Source organism: Macaca fascicularis, chromosome 11, assembly GCF_037993035.2.
Source record: "Macaca fascicularis isolate 582-1 chromosome 11, T2T-MFA8v1.1".
In the NCBI taxonomy this organism is placed as follows: Eukaryota; Metazoa; Chordata; class Mammalia; order Primates; family Cercopithecidae; genus Macaca; species Macaca fascicularis.
In genome coordinates this window covers 8951406-8969464 of record NC_088385.1, presented here as the reverse complement: position 1 = coordinate 8969464, position 18059 = coordinate 8951406, and the positions used below count along the sequence as shown (strand labels likewise).

The window sequence follows — 18059 nt, the reverse complement described above, 5'->3', positions numbered from 1 at the left end:
GAGGCAGCTGCTGTGGGAGGCAGCTGCTGTGGGAGGCAGCTGCTGTGGGAGGCAGCTGCTGTGGGAGGCAGCTGCTGTGGGAGGCAGCTGCTATGGGAGGCAGCGTGGCAGTTTTCCGTGGAACTAAACACTCCGACCACAGAAGCAAATCACAGTCCTGGACGTTTACTCAGAGCAGCTGAAAGTTTACTTCCATGAGGAAATGTGCACACAGATGTTGACAGCAGCTTTATAGCTTAATTTATATTTGCCAAAACTAGAAAGTAACCAAGATGCACTTCAGTAGGTGAACGGATAAACTGTGTTAGGTCAGAAACTGGGATACTATTCAGTACAAAAAAGAACTGGACCACTAAGCCATGAAAAGACACGGATCTTAAACGCATGTTGCTAAGTGAGTCTCCAATCTGGAAAGGCTGCCTGCTGTGTGAGTCCAGCCGCAGGGCAGTCGGGAAAAGGCAAAGCTGTGGAGACAGTAAAAATGGTCAGCAGCTGCCAGGGGTTGGGAAAGGGAGGGATGAATGGGAGGAGCATAGGGGATGTGTAGGGTGGGGAAGCAACTCCGGATGGGGCTTTCATGGGGGATCCATGCCGTTCCATGTCTGTGAAACCCACAGAGTGAGCAGCAGCAGGCCGAGCCCTCGTGTGAGCTGTGGACTCTGGGTGGTGGTGCCGCGTTGATGCGGGTCTGTCGGTCGTACAGAAGTGCTGCTCTGGTGGGGGCAGGAGAATGATGGAGGCTCTGCCTGTGCTGGGGAAGAAGATAGAAATGTGAGGACTCTGTACTTTCCTTCTGATTTTGCTGTGAACTGAAAACTGCTTCTAAAAACGTCTATTGAAAAGGCAAACAAGAAAGAATGCTAGCCAAAGAGTGCTAGCCAGATAGCATCTGTGTGAGGGTGTGGCCTGTGTTCTACGTTCAGTATTTCCCTGTTAGAATACACATATCTGAATTACTCAGAAGTTAAACCTTTGCATTAAGTAACTCACTACAATGTTACAGTATCGGCTTGAGCACTGCCAGGATAGCCAGGATCCTGTATCCTGACTAGCTTCTCCCCTTACAGGTGCAGTGATGCCCACGGCCTCACCCCAGTGAGCAGCAGGGCTGGGACCAGGAGTCAGGCTTTGGGGAGCAGAGAGGAAGTGAGATCTGTAAGCCCATGGCAGGGAGGAGCCTGTGGCAGGGAGCCAGCAGGAATGATATTTTTTTTTTTTCCTACTAGTTTTCCTTATCACTGAGGCCTTCTTAGACTTGGGGAGTCGGGAGTCCCCACTCTAGGGCACCTCAGAAACCAAAGGCTGCTCCTAATCCTCATGTTCCAGATGCCTCAGGGGGAGGTACCTGGGTTGTTGGATGCAGTTCCGTTATTTGCTGCTCGGTGGAATTTGCCCCCAGCATTTCTGGTGGTTTTCAAGAGCTGATGCTTGAGCTGCTTAAAATCACATATGGATATTGATTTACCTGTAAAAGTTAAGAATGGAATTTGAGTTCAAAGATTTGTGAAAATGCTCAAGTTTGTGTACTAATATATACATTTCTGGAAATATCTAAAAGTCCGGAATTTATATTAAACACTTCTCTTGATTTTTGTAATATCCACCTGTCATATTTCCATTTGGTTAATAGATGTCAGAGGGCTTAAATTTTGAGTGCCTGAATTCACTGAATTTAAAACTTCTTACATCAAATTTAATTAAATTGAATGTAGCCAACAGTATTATAAGTATTGATTAAAATATATATAAAAGCACATATCCATGAGCATGCAGATGGGGGCAACATATTAAACCATGGAAGTAGAATTAATGTTCTTTGTTTTCTGAGAAGACAAATTTTTTTTTTATACTTAAGTTCTAGGGTACATGTGCATAACGTGCAGGTTTGTTACATATGTATACTTGTGCCATGTTGGTGTGCTGCACCCATCAACTCGTCAGCACCCATCAACTCATCATTTACATCAGGTATAACTCCTAATGCAATCCCTCCCCCCTCCCCGTGATAGGCCCTGGTGTGTGATGATCACTAGTCAGTGATCTCATTGTTCAGTTCCCATCTATGAGTGAGAACATGCAGTGTTTGGTTTTCTGTTCTTGCGATAGTTTGCTGAGAATGATGGTTTCCAGCTGCATCCATGTCCCTACAAAGGACACAAACTCATCCTTTTTTATGGCTGCATAGTATTCCATGGTGTATATGTGCCACATGTTCTTAATCCAGTCTGTCACTGATGGACATTTGGATTTTTAAAAAGCCAAGGGGTCTTACGGCTTTTTAGTTTGCAACTTATTTGCCCTAAAGTGAGAGTTTGGCAGCAGATTGACAGCAGCAGAAGAGTAGATCCTGGGCAAGTGTAGGCTCTGGGAGCAGCGGGGTGAGTGCTGGAAAGAACTAGCTGGAGGCAGAGCAGGGAGGTGCTCAGGCAGGTCAGGATGGCCTCAGGGCACACAGCTCAGCGAGCGAGAAAGAGTTCACATTTCCTGGAGAGCCCTTGTCTCTGCCCACAAAAAACCCAGACTCCTTCCAACTGGGATGGTGCATCTCATGTAAAAGTTGCTACTCCGAGAAAGAAAGCCAGTGGATATAGAATTTTTTTTTGTATGCAGAAATTACTTTAAATTTGTTTCTAACCTTATCCTTTTCTTCCCCCATCTTAGTGTCTAGTAACTTTCTACAGATAACACACATATCTTAGGAGAGCGCTGTATTTCAGTTGCTGTTGGCTCTGATGTGACTTTGTGGTGTCTGAGGTTCTGCCCAGAGCGTGGCGCTCTCTGCTGAGCGTTGCTTGTTGAAGGCCGGTATGGAAACTTTGCCTGTAAGCTCGTCGACCCCAGCAGTCTTGGTTCAGAAACCTTTAGATTTGCTGAGACTTCACACGGCCTTCTAAACTTCTTGCGTGACCTTTTCGTTTTAGTGTTCCCTATTAATTCAGATGTTTTCCAGAAGGTAAGTAAGCTGCTGAATGCAGGGTGGGGGGTGCCCTCCATTGGCCCTGGTGAGAAGCATCGCTGTTTCTCCGGATGGAGCTTCCCACCCGCCATGGTGTGCTCCAAGATGGAGTAGGGTTCTTTGGCAGAAGTAACCGTCAAAGGCCCTTGTCTCAGCGGCAGGGTGGCTGTGGGTGTGCAGCCTCATGGCCATACTGACCCCTCCCTGTCAATGGCACCAAGGAGAGGAGCAGAGAGAGGTCAGGGAAATGTGCTTCCGAGACTGCATCGTCCGTTTGTAACTAGACATGCAGAGAAAGTGTTGGAGATAAGCAGGAGACAGTGTCTGTCCCTAATGAGCTCAGGCGTGCCGTCTGAATCGGCCCCCTTCCCAGGCTGGCTGTGCCAGCTGAGCGCCTAGGCCTGACTTCCCACCAGGACAGAGGCCCCGTGTATGTTGGGAGGGGGAAGGTTGGGGGAGGATCTTGCTTTATTGCCGTATCCAATGCCACTGCGGTGTCACCACTCAGGAAACGCCACGCAGGGTGGGTGATTGAGTTAAGAAACCTGGAAAACTCAGCAGTGCAGACTTTGGACATGACCCGTCCAGCCCTGGGGCTCTTTCTCTGAGTTTCCTTCCATGGCATCCTCATCCCAGAGGCTCCTGTCCCCGCATGGCTGTTGGCAGCTTCACAGCTTCCTCTGCCTCCCCTCCCAGGCCCTGGTGTGGCTGGGGCAGCTGGTGGCTGTGAAGACCCCACAGCCAGTAGATCGTTGGTGCCAACGGCTTGGGCCTGGGTTACCTGAGCCAAGGACTCCAGTGCACGGCTGAACCCACCTTGAATGGCTGGATTGGAAGGCCTTGGGTTGCAGAGAGGCAACCAGAAGATTGCAGATTGAAAGACAATCTGCAAAGGAGAAAGGGAAATGGGTGTGCTGGATGGGCAACTGGAGAAGTCTGTGCAGAGCCTGGGACCCGGTACAGATGCAGAGCTGGCATGGGGAATCTGGTGACACGGCCACCGTGGAAGTGGGCAAAGTCAAAGGCTTCAGACCGACATGGAGGGGCTGGTCTAAAACGTTCCTCCTTTTCCTTTAATCCTAGCAACTGTTGGCTTACAGGGTGGGGGGATGAGATCTGTGGTGGTGGCGAGGAGAGACAGGGATTTTAATTAAACCCCTCTTTCTGGGAGAGGGGAGTAGCCGTCTCTGTAGGACGGTGAGCATTGTCATCTCAGGCAGCTCAGGCTGCTGTAACGAAACACCATTGACTGAGTGGCTTATGAACAACAGAAATTTGTTTCTCATAGTTCTAGAGGCTGGAAGGCGGGATCAGGGTGCCGCACAGGTGGGATCTGGTATGGGTCTCTTCCTGGTTCGCACACACCTTCTCTCTGGCCCTGACACAGTGGGAGGGTGACGGATTTGCTGGGCTCCTTTCTGAGGCACAAACTCCATTCACGGGGCTGCAGCCTCAGGAACTCATCACCTCCCAAAGACCTCCTGACAGCATCGCATTGAGGGTGAGGATTTCAACCTGTGTTTTGGGGGACAGGCAGGCGGTTCATAACCGTCAGCCTCTTTGTGTATTTCTGACTCAACATTGAGTCTGCATTGGGCTGTCCAGGGGACAGAGCCTATGTGGACACTGAGCGAGGTCAGAGCTGCAAGCATGTACACATCGGGGGTAGGGGAGCTGCCAGGGCTGCAAGAACGGTGTTTCAGCATCAATCGGAGCTACTTTCCTGGCAAACGTACTCATAAGCTATCCTGGCAACATTAGCTTTTCATGAAGAGTCGATCAGGCAGTGGGGGCAGCAGGCGGTGTTGCCAGAAATTTGGAACTGATGGGCAGCAGAGAAGGGGCAGAGGCCACGACCTTGGTGTGGTCAGAAGTGCCAGGTGTCTGCCCTCCAGGCCTCACGCCTGTGACTGCAGAGACTGAGCCGACCGGGGCTTGCCGGCCAGTGTGGCTCTCATGCAGGTGATTATCGGGGTGTGCTTTCTATGTAATGTTCCCTCAACCCCATCCCCACCCCACCAGTTTCTGTGCCTAGCAGAAATCATGCTGCTCTCCTTGATGAAGCATTGAGTTTCCTATGGAGGTGTAGGAATAGCACGATTTGGCTCACGTCAAAATACTTTGCAGTGAAGCTACACAGAAGAGGATTTTAGGCTTCCATTTGATGTTTCAGACAATGCCTGAGTGTTACAGGGCCCTCTTGCTTGTTGAAAAACACCAGATGAGAAAGGTTACTGGTTAATAAGGGAGATGTTTTACATTAGCGCAGAGAGGGTGGCTTGAGATAAATTCAGTGTAACGTAGGTGTGTTTGTAAGCCGTGAAAGGGACCATCTCTCTGCTGGCGACACATGTTTTCTGGTATGGATTTTGTTCTGAAAAAGGATGACTGGCATTCGGTAGAATCATTCCAAAATTCACCTGGAAGGCATCCACATGGTGCCTTGTTTTCTCCTGACATTCTGGGCACCACGAGGATTATTCTTGTCTTCAGCACTAGCAGGAGACTTCCTCAACACCTGCTCCTCTTTGGCATTGTGGGTGTGAAGGGGTCAAAGTGACCCTGTCTTCATGGAGATTTCAGACACCATGGGGACAGTGTGGCATGATGTCGGGCTCGGGTGGGATGGAGGCTTCCCCCAGAAAACAGCTGCTGATTCCAGGTCAGCCCTCGACCCCTCCTCCCTCTGTTCCTCCACGTCATATCTGAATTAAGGTGGTTCTATCATAGCGGGGGTGTCATGTTAACTGGAAGTGTGCTTTTGTTCTGGGCGGTAAATAAATTAATGGTACATTTGCCAAGGACAGCGAGATTTGATTTGAGGAATCCAGTGTGGAAAAGGAGAAGGGGCTTGGCGGGGTGGGGACGTGTGTGATGGGAGCAGAAAGGAACAGCTGTACAGGCTGGTGGGATGGAGGGGCCGCGCCCGCATTTCCATGGGGTCTGTCGATGTTTGCGCCACTAGACCTGAACCTCTGTCTCCACTTCTAAAACCTGCATGGTGAGGAAGCCCCTGATGGGCCTGAGTTGTTACTTCCCGTGGTCATCGCTGGGAAGGGCCCCGGACGCCTCTCCTGGCTGGTGACGGGCCCGGGCCTGGACACTAGGTTCGTCCTGAGCTCTGCGAGGGGCTTGGGCTCCACGCGCAGCGGGTACTGGCACATGCCTTTGGACGTGAGATGTTGGCGCTTGGCTTGGAGGCCACCGCGATATGGGTGTGGTCAGGACTGGCTCATCCTTTGGGGAGAGAGCACCTGCCTGGGGTCTTCTCTGAGGTGCATAGCCCTGCAGTGCCCTCATAGGATGCCATGTCCTTTGGGCACTTCCTGCCGTTCCCCTGGACCCTCAGGTGTGGGAGCCAAGTGTGGTGTGTCTGTCACGGGCGGGGGGTGCTGAGGACACCACGTGCCTGCTCATGCGAAGACCCGAGGCGCTGCGTGGGCTTGTTTCTAGGGGGCCGTTGGCGTCTGGGGGCCTGTGGGTGTCTTTCCACTGGCAGGAAATAATGGGTGGCCCATGTTACCTTTTTTGTCTTTTTTTGCCAAAAAGCCCTAATGCCAACGTTGCAGTCCCGCTGTGGGAACCACCCATCTCAGGCTCACTGGCCCTTCTGTTTCTGGGCTGTTGCAGTGTTGTGTTGGGATAACTGTGTTAACTTCGTTTGAATTTTCTTCCTGTTCCTTTGGAATAAGTGTTGATAGCTTGTGCTGCTTGTTCACCCCAGAGGCGATGGTGTCCTTTAGGCCTGGCAGAGCACAGCGGTGCAGGGAGGTGCTGGGCCTCGGCCTCCCTTGTCGGCAGCCCTCAGTGCACGTCTGCTCTTCACTCCTTGTGCACACGGCTGGGGTCACGGACTGCTCGCTCTGCTGTTTGAGATCTTCTGAAAAGGTGGTGTTTACACTGAAGGGAGATTGGGGGTGTGCAACTGATTTTAAATAGGAGGAAATGATGGTAACAGAATGAGCAATGCCTAGCACTTAGACTTAGGCTTGAGAAATTGTGTTTTAGAAGCAAGGTATCCCCAACTCCGGTTTTCTTCAAATTAAATCTTTTAAAGAGTCCACAAATATAGTTAAAGCCTAAAATTATGCAACAGAGGGCCTAGAGCCCAAGCCACTGCCACCTCTGACTCCAAGACACCTCAGCAACTTGGTCCTCCTCCTCAGAGAACCCCGCTTCTGCTCCTCCCTCCACGTTCCTCTTCCTCCCCCTCCCTTTCCCTTGGACAGCCCTCCCCTTCCCCCCTTCCTCGGACAGCTTTCTTCCTCTTCTTCCCCCTGCCTGTCCTTGGGCAACCTCCTTCGAACTCCGGTTGAAAGTCACTGGTCTGTGGGGCCGCCCACTTGACAGACGAGCATGCTGAGGCTCAGGCACAAGTGACTGACTCAGACCCGCGCAGAGGCTGACCCAGAGGCCGTACCAACGTGTTGACACTAATGCAAGAGAATCAATGATGCTGCTTCACTGATCTCCAGGGAAAGCAGGTCGATAACAGGTTGGAAAAGCCATCGTCCACCTGTCAGCTTCATCTCTCCTGCCCGGAAGATGTAGGGAGAACCTGCCTTCAGCCCACCCTCATCCCATAACAGGACAGAGGACAAAGGGGCAGAGACTCAAGTCCTGTCAGTGCCCTCAGGAAACCCCCGTTTCCTCCTCACGGTGGAAGTGGAAACCATCCCGCTGGATGATCTTCCCGGGGAGACCCTCCACCCTGAAAGCGAGGAATCTGGTTTGAGCGCACACACATTCTTGGTGCCATCACTTTCTGCAGCTGAACGCTGCATACGTGGCCCATTAATCTTGCTAGTCCGGTGTTACTGGGTCCTGGGAGTTTCTGTGGGCTGAAGGCAACTGTTTACCATTGTGTTTAGAGAGAATAGAACTTTATTGTGTCGAAATCAGATGATAACCATTGCCATGTGATTCCTTGGGTTGGTTGGGGTGGCGGATGCTCAAGCATTTTCTGAGGGCTAAGTGCTTGTTTGAGACAGTCTCACTTTGTCACCCAGGCTGGAGTGCAGTGGTGCGATCTTGGCTCACTGCAACCTCTGCCTCAGCCTCCCGAGTAGCTGGGATTATAGATGTGTACCACCACTCTTGGCTAATTACAAAAATTTCTAATACAGGAAGAGTTTTTGCCATATTGGCCAGGCTGATCTCGAACTCCTTACCTCAAGTGATCGGCCCACCTTGGCCTCCTAAAATGCTGGGATTACAAGCTTGAGCCACTGTGCCCGACCCGATCCTGACATCTTTTAAAGCTGCCTTCATGTATCAAAAGCCAGTCTATGTTTGAAAATCAGGCTTGTGGAAGAGCCAAGGAGGAGAGAGGGATATACTTCAGCTAGGTAAATAACTGTGCATATGTTAAAAATATGGGCCAAAATCTACCCCAAATATTAACTCTTCTGCTTGGTGTTTTATATCTATTTATGGTTATTCCTTCAGTATTAAGAGTTTTAAAGATTCTTTTGATAGTTATAGACAAATTGCTATTAAAACTCAGCTGCATTTGTAACTTTAAAGAACTAATTGGATGACATTTTTCTCGGAGGCATTTTGGATAGTTACATAATTGTTTATCTCTTTGCCAGAAATCTTTTTTTCCAGAGCAGAAACCTGAAAAAAAAACATTCCTTTGCATTAAGTGCTATTTCACTGTGTGGCAATCAATTTTTGAATGTGAGAACAAGATCATTGTGTATTTTGGGGATAATTCTTGCTTAATAGTGATAATGCTAAGTGTTTAAATTATGGAACAATTTCTTTGAAAATTACTATTTGCCTGCTCACCAGGTGGGAGCTGATGAGAACATGAATGTAAAAATTAAATTGTATTTTGCTTGTATAAGAAAAGTTAAAAAAAAAAAATTTTGTGTTGTGCTACTACTGAAGTTTCTTAGCTGTGGAAATGAGGTTATTGCAGGCACCCAGAATTTTATCTCCTTCACTTCCATGATGGGAAGAAATTCTCCAAGAAGCACAGGAGTCTGAGTTTCTGATATTGAGACTCCTAGGCATCAAGCCCCATGGAAGGGGTGATGATTATGTGAGCTTTGGCGTTGATGTGAGCATCCTCCAAGCCGGACGCAGGGAGCAGGGAAGGGCAGAAAGAACAGGCCCCTCAGGAGCCATGAGAAAATAAAGTGTTGGCAGCAGTGGTGAGGGTGGGTGGCAGGGGCCAGGAAGAGGTGGCAAAGGGGAGCATGTGCCTCAAGGCAGCCCTGGAACCCGCAGTCCCTGCAGTGAAGTCTGGTCTGCAAGGGACATGGACGGCCACTCGGCGAGGCCCACAGGCAGCCTGAACTTGGCTGCCTCAGAACTGTTGCAAATGGCCCCACAGGGTTGCAGTGCACATTCCTCGGACAGAAAGAAGATGCTTGGAACTGTTCCCGGCACGAAGCCAGCGCCCTGTGAACAGTGGCTGCATCTGTCGTGATTGAGTGTCGTCCAACTGGGAACATTAGCTCTGCTCAGTTCACTGCCTTCAACAAGCTTGACGCATTGAACGAGGGTTCAGTCGATAATGTACTCTGTAAGTACCCTCTCCCGGCTAGAGTGAGAAAAGCCTAGGGAGTGGGTGGTTCTTCATTGTTAACCACGTGTTTGTGGTGGGGCCAGCTGTGTGGCTGCCAGAGCAAATGTGACCAGGAAGCCTCTGTCCCCCCGAGGTGGCCAGCGTTCCTGTTACACGTGCCATAGGCAGAAGGTGGGCACTGCTGGGGAACTTGCTCATGTTCCTGTTGTCTGATTGGAAATTCTAGGTTTCTGAGCATCTTACGTCAAATTTGTACATTGCTGACACTGTACACATTTCAACACTTTTTTCTGCTTTTCAGATCTATATAACCTGGCATTTGGCCGTGGCTTCCAGGACAGCCTGGATACAGAGTGAAGTCCTCTCCTCACTGTCAATGTTTGCAGATGTCTTCTTGTATAAACTTCGTATTTCTTGAGACTTTCAATTAGGTTTTTACTTAACTAGACTTTATTTATTATTATTATACTTTAAGTTCTAGAGTACATGTGCATAACGTGCAGGTTTGTTACATATGTATACTTGTGCCATGTTGGTGTGCTGCACCCATCAACTCGTCAGCACCCATCAACTCGTCATTTATATCAGGTATAACTCCCAATGCAATCCCTCCCCCCTCCCCCCTCCCCATGATAGGCCCCGGTGTGTGATGTTCCCCTTCCCGAGTCCAAGTGATCTCACTGTTCAGTTCCCACCTGTGAGTGAGAACATGATGCGGTGTTTGGTTTTCTGTTCTTGTGATAGTTTGCTGAGAATGATGGTTTCCAGCTGCATCCATGTCCCTACAAAGGACACAAACTCATCCTTTTTTATGGCTGCAAAGTATTCCATGGTGTATATGTGCCACATTTTCTTAATCCAGTCTGTCTCTGATGGACATTTGGGTTGATTCCAAGTCTTTGTTATTGTGAATAGTGCCGCCATAAACGTACGTGTGCATGTGTCTTAATAGCATGATTTATAATCCTTTGGGTCTATACCCAGTAATGGGATGGCTGGGTCATATGGTACATCTAGTTCTAGATCCTTGAGGAATCGCCATACTGTTTTCCATAATGGTTGAACTAGTTTACACTCCCACCAACAGTGTAAAAGTGTTCCTATTTCTCCACATCCTCTCCAGCACCTGTTGTTTCCTGACTTTTTAATGATTGCCATTCTAACTGGTGTGAGATGGTATCTCATTGTGGTTTTGATTTGCGTTTCTCTGATGGCCAGTGATGATGAGCATTTTTTCATGTGTCTGCTGGCTGTATGAATGTCTTTTGAGAAATATCTGTTCATATCCTTTGCCCACTTTTTGATGGTGGTGTTCTCTTGTAAATTTGTTTGAGTTCTTTGTAGGTTCTGGATATTAGCCCTTTGTCAGATGGATAGATTGCAACAATATTCTCCCATTCTGTAGGTTGCCTGTTCACTCTGATGGTACTTTCTTTTGCTGTGCAGAAGGTCTTTAATGAGATCCCATTTGTCAATTTTGGCTTTTGCTGCAGTTGCTTTTGGTGTTTTAGACATGAAGTCTTTGCCCATGCCTATGTCCTGAATGGTACTACCTAGGTTTTCCTCTAGGATTTTTATGGTATTAGGTCTAACATTTAAGTCTCTAATCCATCTGGAATTAATTTTCATATAAGGAGTAAGGAAAGGATGCAGTTTCAGCTTTCTACTTATGGCTAGCCAATTTTCCCAGCACCATTTATGAAATAGGGAATCCTTTCCCCATTTCTTGTTTCTCTTAGGTTTGTCAAAGATCAGATGGCTGTAGATGTGTCATCCCCATCAAGCTACCAATGAGTTTCTTCACAGAATTGGAAAAAACTGCTTTAAAGTTCATATGGAACCAAAAAAGAGCCCGCATCTCCAAGACAATCCTAAGTCAAAAGAACAAAGCTGGAGGCATCACACTACCTGACTTCAAACTATACTACAAGGCTACAGTAACCAAAACAGCATGGTACTGGTACCAGAACAGAGTCCTCAGAAATAATGCCACACATCTACAGCCATCTGATCTTTGACAAACCTGAGAGAAACAAGAAATGGGGAAAGGATTCCCTATTTCATAAATGGTGCTGGGAAAATTGGCTAGCCATAAGTAGAAAGCTGAAACTGCATCCTTTCCTTACTCCTTATATGAAAATTAATTCCAGATGGATTAGAGACTTAAATGTTAGACCTAATACCATAAAAATCCTAGAGGAAAACCTAGGTAGTACCATTCAGGACATAGGCATGGGCAAAGACTTCATGTCTAAAACACCAAAAGCAACTGCAGCAAAAGCCAAAATTGACAAATGGGATCTCATTAAAGACCTTCTGCACAGCAAAAGAAAGTACCATCAGAGTGAACAGGCAACCTACAGAATGGGAGAATATTGTTGCAATCTATCCATCTGACAAAGGGCTAATATCCAGAACCTACAAAGAACTCAAACAAATTTACAAGAGAACACCACCATCAAAAAGTGGGCAAAGGATATGAACAGATATTTCTCAAAAGACATTCATACAGCCAGCAGACACATGAAAAAATGCTCATCATCACTGGCCATCAGAGAAACGCAAATCAAAACCACAATGAGATACCATCTCACACCAGTTAGAATGGCAATCATTAAAAAGTCAGGAAACAACAGGTGCTGGAGAGGATGTGGAGAAATAGGAACACTTTTACACTGTTGGTGGGAGTGTAAACTAGTTCAACCATTATGGAAAACAGTATGGCGATTCCTCAAGGATCTAGAACTAGATGTACCATATGACCCAGCCATCCCATTACTGGGTATAGACCCAAAGGATTATAAATCATGCTATTAAGACACATGCACACGTACGTTTATGGCGGCACTATTCACAATAACAAAGACTTGGAATCAACCCAAATGTCCATCAGACAGACTGGATTAAGAAAATGTGGCACATATACACCATGGAATACTTTGCAGCCATAAAAAAGGATGAGTTTGTGTCCTTTGTAGGGACATGGATGCAGCTGGAAACCATCATTCTCAGCAAACTATCACAAGAACAGAAAACCAAACACCGCATCATGTTCTCACTCACAGGTGGGAACTGAACAGTGAGATCACTTGGACTCGGGAAGGGGAACATCACACACCAGGGCCTATCATGGGGAGGGGGGAGGGTGGAAGGATTACATTGGGAGTTATACCTGATGTAAATGAGGTGATGGGTGCAGCACAACATGGCACAAGTATACATATGTAACAAACCTGCACGTTATGCACATGTACCCTAGAACTTAAATAAAAAAAAAAACTTTACAAAAATGACTGGCTCTAAAGCTGGGCCTTTGTTCAAGATTCTGTTGTTTCAAGAGAGCACTTGTAGACTCATGCAGCCCCAGGTCCAACACCCAGAATCAGTACAGAATTTCTGTGCTAAAACATGCCCTGTGAACTCGAACAGGCTTGACAAGCTGCTGCTGTAAGGCTCAGGCCTGAGAGGTCCCGACCTCCACCCTCCTACCTGGCATGATCTGGGTCCGTGTAGGGGACAGTTTGGACACTTCACCCACATAATGCATCAGGAAGTGAGTCTTTATGTGCCAGGGCTTGAAGGTGGGTTCCTGAGGGACAAGCTGTGGGCAGAGGCAGCTGTTTTTATTTTGGCCTTTTTCTCAGTGTGTTTTCTATAACTACTGCTGTGTAGAACCTCTATGTGAGTTTTAGGTAGAGAATCTTGCCCACCCAGAGGTCCCCCCAGGCTGGTCGTGCCTGTGCTCCGCTTGGTGTGAATGTTGAGTGTGACCGATCCACGTGGCTGCTTGACCCTGCATCTCCTTCCTTCTTGCTGAGGCCAGTTTTGTTTTCTTTCTCCACCTGAACTGCACTTGAAGCCAAGATGAGAAGTGGTTGCTAAGAAGGATCCTCCTGCAGTGAATTCGCTGTGAGGCGGCTGCACTGGCCCAGCCTGTGCTTTCCTTCTCAAAGCTCATTGCAGAGGTTGGCCAGGGGCAGCCCGTACCTGCCTGCTCCCGTGGCCCGTGAATCAAGAATGGATTTTACATTTCCAAGTGGTTGAACAAATAACACTTCATGACACCGAGAAGTTTCCATGTCCATAAGTTTGATGGGGGTGCAGTCATGCCCATCTCTTCAGGGGCCACCTGCAGAAAGCTGCTGTCATGTAGCCAGGGCAGTGTTATATCCTTGAGGCAAAGATCAGTTGACAAAGCTGAAAATACTGACTCCTGGCTCTTTAGGGAAAGTTTCCAGTCCCTGGTTTAAGGGCTGTGTGACAAGACCCAGGATCTTGGTCAGATTGCTCCTCACTCAAGGTCTGCTGTGGCCCTGAGTCATTCTCTCTTCTAGGTTTTACGATTTATATCACAGGCGGGTTGTACACCCCTTATTATATTGGATGGAATCTCATCCTCTTTCAACCTGTATCTTTAGGACAATATCCCATGGGGCCTGTAAATCCCTTCGGTATTAGTACTAATACCATCTTCTCGTTTCCTGGATATAAGAAAATACCATAGGAGGGGTGTACAGCCCTTGCAATATTGGTGGTAATATCACCTCTACCATGTGGTTATTAAGGACAAACATTAAGGTCTTCAAAGTCTGAGTGCTATGGTGCCTCTCATGGCGGCGTTGAACTCTGTTGTGCTAGATTTCAGGGTGTCTGCCTCATAGTCATGTCTAACAGAGACCCTGTGGTCAGATTCAAACAAGCAGGAAGTTGGTCTTTGGCAGCAAGGACACCTTAGAGCTGAGTTGCCACCCACCCTGAGGTGGTCCCATGATACCCACTGTCTGGGTCAAGGTTGGGGCAGGGCTGGTGTCCTGAACTGCCATGCGATGTGGATCATAATAGCCAGGAGGGAGAGGAGGCTGCTATTACTCCCCACATTGCAGGGGGTGCCTCACCCCCCTGCGATGTGGATCGTAATAGCCAATTACTCCCCGCCACAATATGTGTCCATTATTAGTCTCTTTTGTTCAGGATATTAGGAACAATTTCACAGGTTGTATGTACACAGCCTGCGATCGGAGAACAAATACCATTCTCTGCACCTCCGGATATTAGGAACCATATCACATAATGGGTGTACACTTTTTGGGAGATTTGGGGTAATGTCCTGTGTTTCCCTTAGTATTTGGAGACACATCACAGGGCGTCTGTACACTCACTACTCTCTTGGCAGGTACATCATACTTTACCTACTGGAAATTAGGAGCAATATCACAGACTGGGTGTCAAGCCACTGTCATATTGCTAGTAGTATCATTCTCTCCCCCACAAGCTATGAGGAACAATTTCAGAGGGGGTTGTGTACCTTCTCCGGTAGCGGGAATAGTATTTCTTCCTTTAGATGACAGGAAAAATATCACAGGGTGGCTGTACACCCCGTGTAGTTTGGAAGCAATGTCATTCTCTTCTAGGTTTTACGATTCATATCACAGGTGGGGTGTACACCCCTTGTTGAATTGGATGGAATCTCATCCTTTTCCAACCTGTATCTTTACAATATCCCATGGGGGCTCTCCATCCCTTCAATATTGATACTAATATCTTCTCCTTTCCTGGATATAAAAAACAGTATCACAGGAGGGATGTACACCTCTTGCAATACTGGTAGTAATATCTCTCCCCTGTGGTTAAGGACAAAATCCCAGGGTGGCTGTAATGTTCCTACTTTATTGGGAGTAGTAGTATCCTCTCGTCCCTAGGATATTAAGAACAGTATCACAGGAGGGGTGTACAGCCACAGCCCGCGTTATTGGGAGCAATAGCAACTTCTCCCCCTCTTGATATAAGGAACAATATCCCAGGGTGGGAGTACATCCCCTGCGATACTGGGCATATTCTCATCGTCTCCCAACATGGATATTGGGCATAGTGTCACAGGGGGTTGTATGCCTTCTTCGATATTGGGAGCAATATCATCCTCTCCCCTCAGGATTGTAGGCAAAATACCGAAGGGGTTTTACAACTCATGCGATATGAGCAGTAATATCCTCTCCCCACCTAGATGTTAGGAACTATATCACAGGCGGCTGTACACTTCTTGCGATATTGGGAGTCACATCCTCTCCCATCATGGATATTAAGAATATTACAAAGGTGTACAGCCCCTGCCATATTGAAATATTATGCTATCCCCTTCGGGATATTAGGAACAATATCGCAGGAGTTGTGTACATCCCCTGCAATATTGGAAGTAATATCCTGTCCCCTTGAGTGTAAGAAACAATATCACAGGAGGAAGCACACGCCCTGTGATATTGGGAATCATACTATTTTCTGTCCCTCTGGATATTCGGAACAGTATCACAGTGGGTGTTTACACCCCCTACGATATTACCACTAGTATCATCTCCCTCCCAGGATATAGGGAAGAATATCACAAGGGGCTATACACCCCCTGCAATATTGGGAGTAATATCTTCCTCTCCCCTACTGGCTATTAAGAACAATGTCACAGAAGGGGTGTACACCCCCTGCTCTATTGGGAGTGGTATCATCCTCTCCATGCCTGGATGTTAGGAACTGTATCACTAGTGAGTGTACACCTCCTGCAATATTGAGACTAATATCCTCTCGCCCCCTGGATATTAGGAATCATATCACGGGGGTGGTGTACACCCCCTGCAAAATCAGAAGAAATATCCTCTCCACCTTTGGATATTAGGGACAATATCACGGGGAGGTCTACGCCCCCTGCGTTACTGGGAGTCATATCCTCTCCCAATCCAGGTACAACGAACAACATGACCGAGGGGATGTATACCCACTGCGATAGTTTCAATGTTATCCTCTACCTCCTGGTATTAGGAATAACATGATAGAGGGGTATACCCTTTCATCGATATTGGGAGTAACATCTCTCTGCCGGCTATCAGGAGCAAATCTATTAATATAAAATAGTAATCGATATTAATCACAATATAGTAAAAATTACTGCTCAAAAATATTAGTATTAATACTAATATCACTTAAAATATATCAGCAATTGTTACATCAATACTGAGATATTAATATTGTTAAATAACAAGTGTGTATAATCATATATTTAAAATTATGTATAATAATGGTATCCTGTTTAATAGTATCATTAAAATGGACCATTGATGTTTAATAATTAATCATATTATTCCTAATACCACAGGGGGTGTACACCTACCTGTGATGTCCTTCCTAATATCCAGGGATGGAGAGCATTATATTAAATATCAATGCCACCCTGGGACACTGATCCTAAAATCTAAGGGGGAAGAGTATGACATGACTTCCAACATAGTAATGAATGGACAGCCACCTGGTGATATTGCTCCTAATATTCACGGAAGAAGCGTATGATATTACTCCCAATATCACAGGGAAGGTACAGCTCTTCTGGGATATTGTTCCTAGTATCTAGAGGGGGAGAGGAGAATAATTCCAGTATCACAGGCTGTGTTCACCCGCCATGAGATAGTTAATATCCTGGGAGAGGATATGACTCCCCAAAGAGCAGGAGGCATACACCCAGTCTGGGATATTCTTAAAATCTCAAGGCCGAGAGGTTGATATTACTCCCAGTATCGTAGACACTGTGCACCCCCGTGTGATACTCTTCCTGATATCCGGAAGGGGAGATGATGGTATTAATCCCCATATCGCAGGAGGTGAACACCGACTCTAATCTCTTTCCGAATTTGCAGGGGGAGAGAGGATAGTTTCATTCCGAATACTGCAGAAGATGTACACGCCCCTCTGTGATATTGTCCTTAATATTCCAAGGCACAACTGTTACTCCCAATATCGCAGAAAGTGTACACCCCCCAGTGATGACGTTCCCATGTTCCAGAAGGGAACAGGATATCGCTCCCAATATCGCAGAGGTTATAAACACTCCCTTTGATATTGTTCCCAATATCCAGGTGGGGAGAGGATGATCTCCCTCCCTATATTGCAGAGGGTGTACACCCGTCTTTGATACTGCTGGAAATGTCTAGGGGGGAGACGATATTACAAAATTGTAAACACGCTGTGTCTACCATGGATCCTAATATCCAGGGAGGGCTAATACTCCCCAGGTCGCGGGGGTGTCCACCGCGCCCGTCACATTGTTTCCTAAACCCAGGGAGGAAAGGATATCACTACCAAAATTGAAGTGAACATGCCCCCTGTGATATGGCTCCTAATATCCACGTTGGGAGAGGATATTCCTCTCAATCACAGGGGTTGTCCAACCCGCCTGAGATATTATTCCTACTATCCAGCAGGAGAGAATGTTACTCCCAAAAGTGCAGGGGATGTCCCCCGCCATGTGATATTGTTCTCAAGAGCTAAAGGTATTCTTCTTTGCACTACAGGGGGTGTTCAATCAACAGTGATATTGTGAGGGGGGTGAGGCACTCCCTGCGAGGTGGGGACTAATAGCCACCCCCCTCCCCCCCTTAGCTATTAGGAGACATGGTGGACTCACAGCCTGCTTACGATTTTGTGAGTAGTATCTCCCCCTCCGAAAATTATGAACTCTTTCCTAGACGGGTGTACACCCTCAGAGGATGTACACCCATCTGTATTGGAAGTTGTATCATCCTCTTCAAT

General features: G+C 47.3%; 1 long non-coding RNA gene across 1 annotated transcript in view; it reads right to left on the bottom strand.

Moving 5' to 3' along the window:
* Window positions 1-217: 217 nt before the first annotated feature.
* Window positions 218-18059, bottom strand: part of LOC135966150 (uncharacterized) — a 43843-nt gene continuing 26001 nt past the window's right edge. Inside the window, exons 2-3 of the long non-coding RNA XR_010579265.2 lie at window positions 1346-1465; window positions 218-751 (exon numbers count right to left, since the gene is read on the bottom strand). This is a non-coding gene — a long non-coding RNA (uncharacterized lncRNA). The remainder of the gene's footprint in view (window positions 752-1345; window positions 1466-18059) is intronic.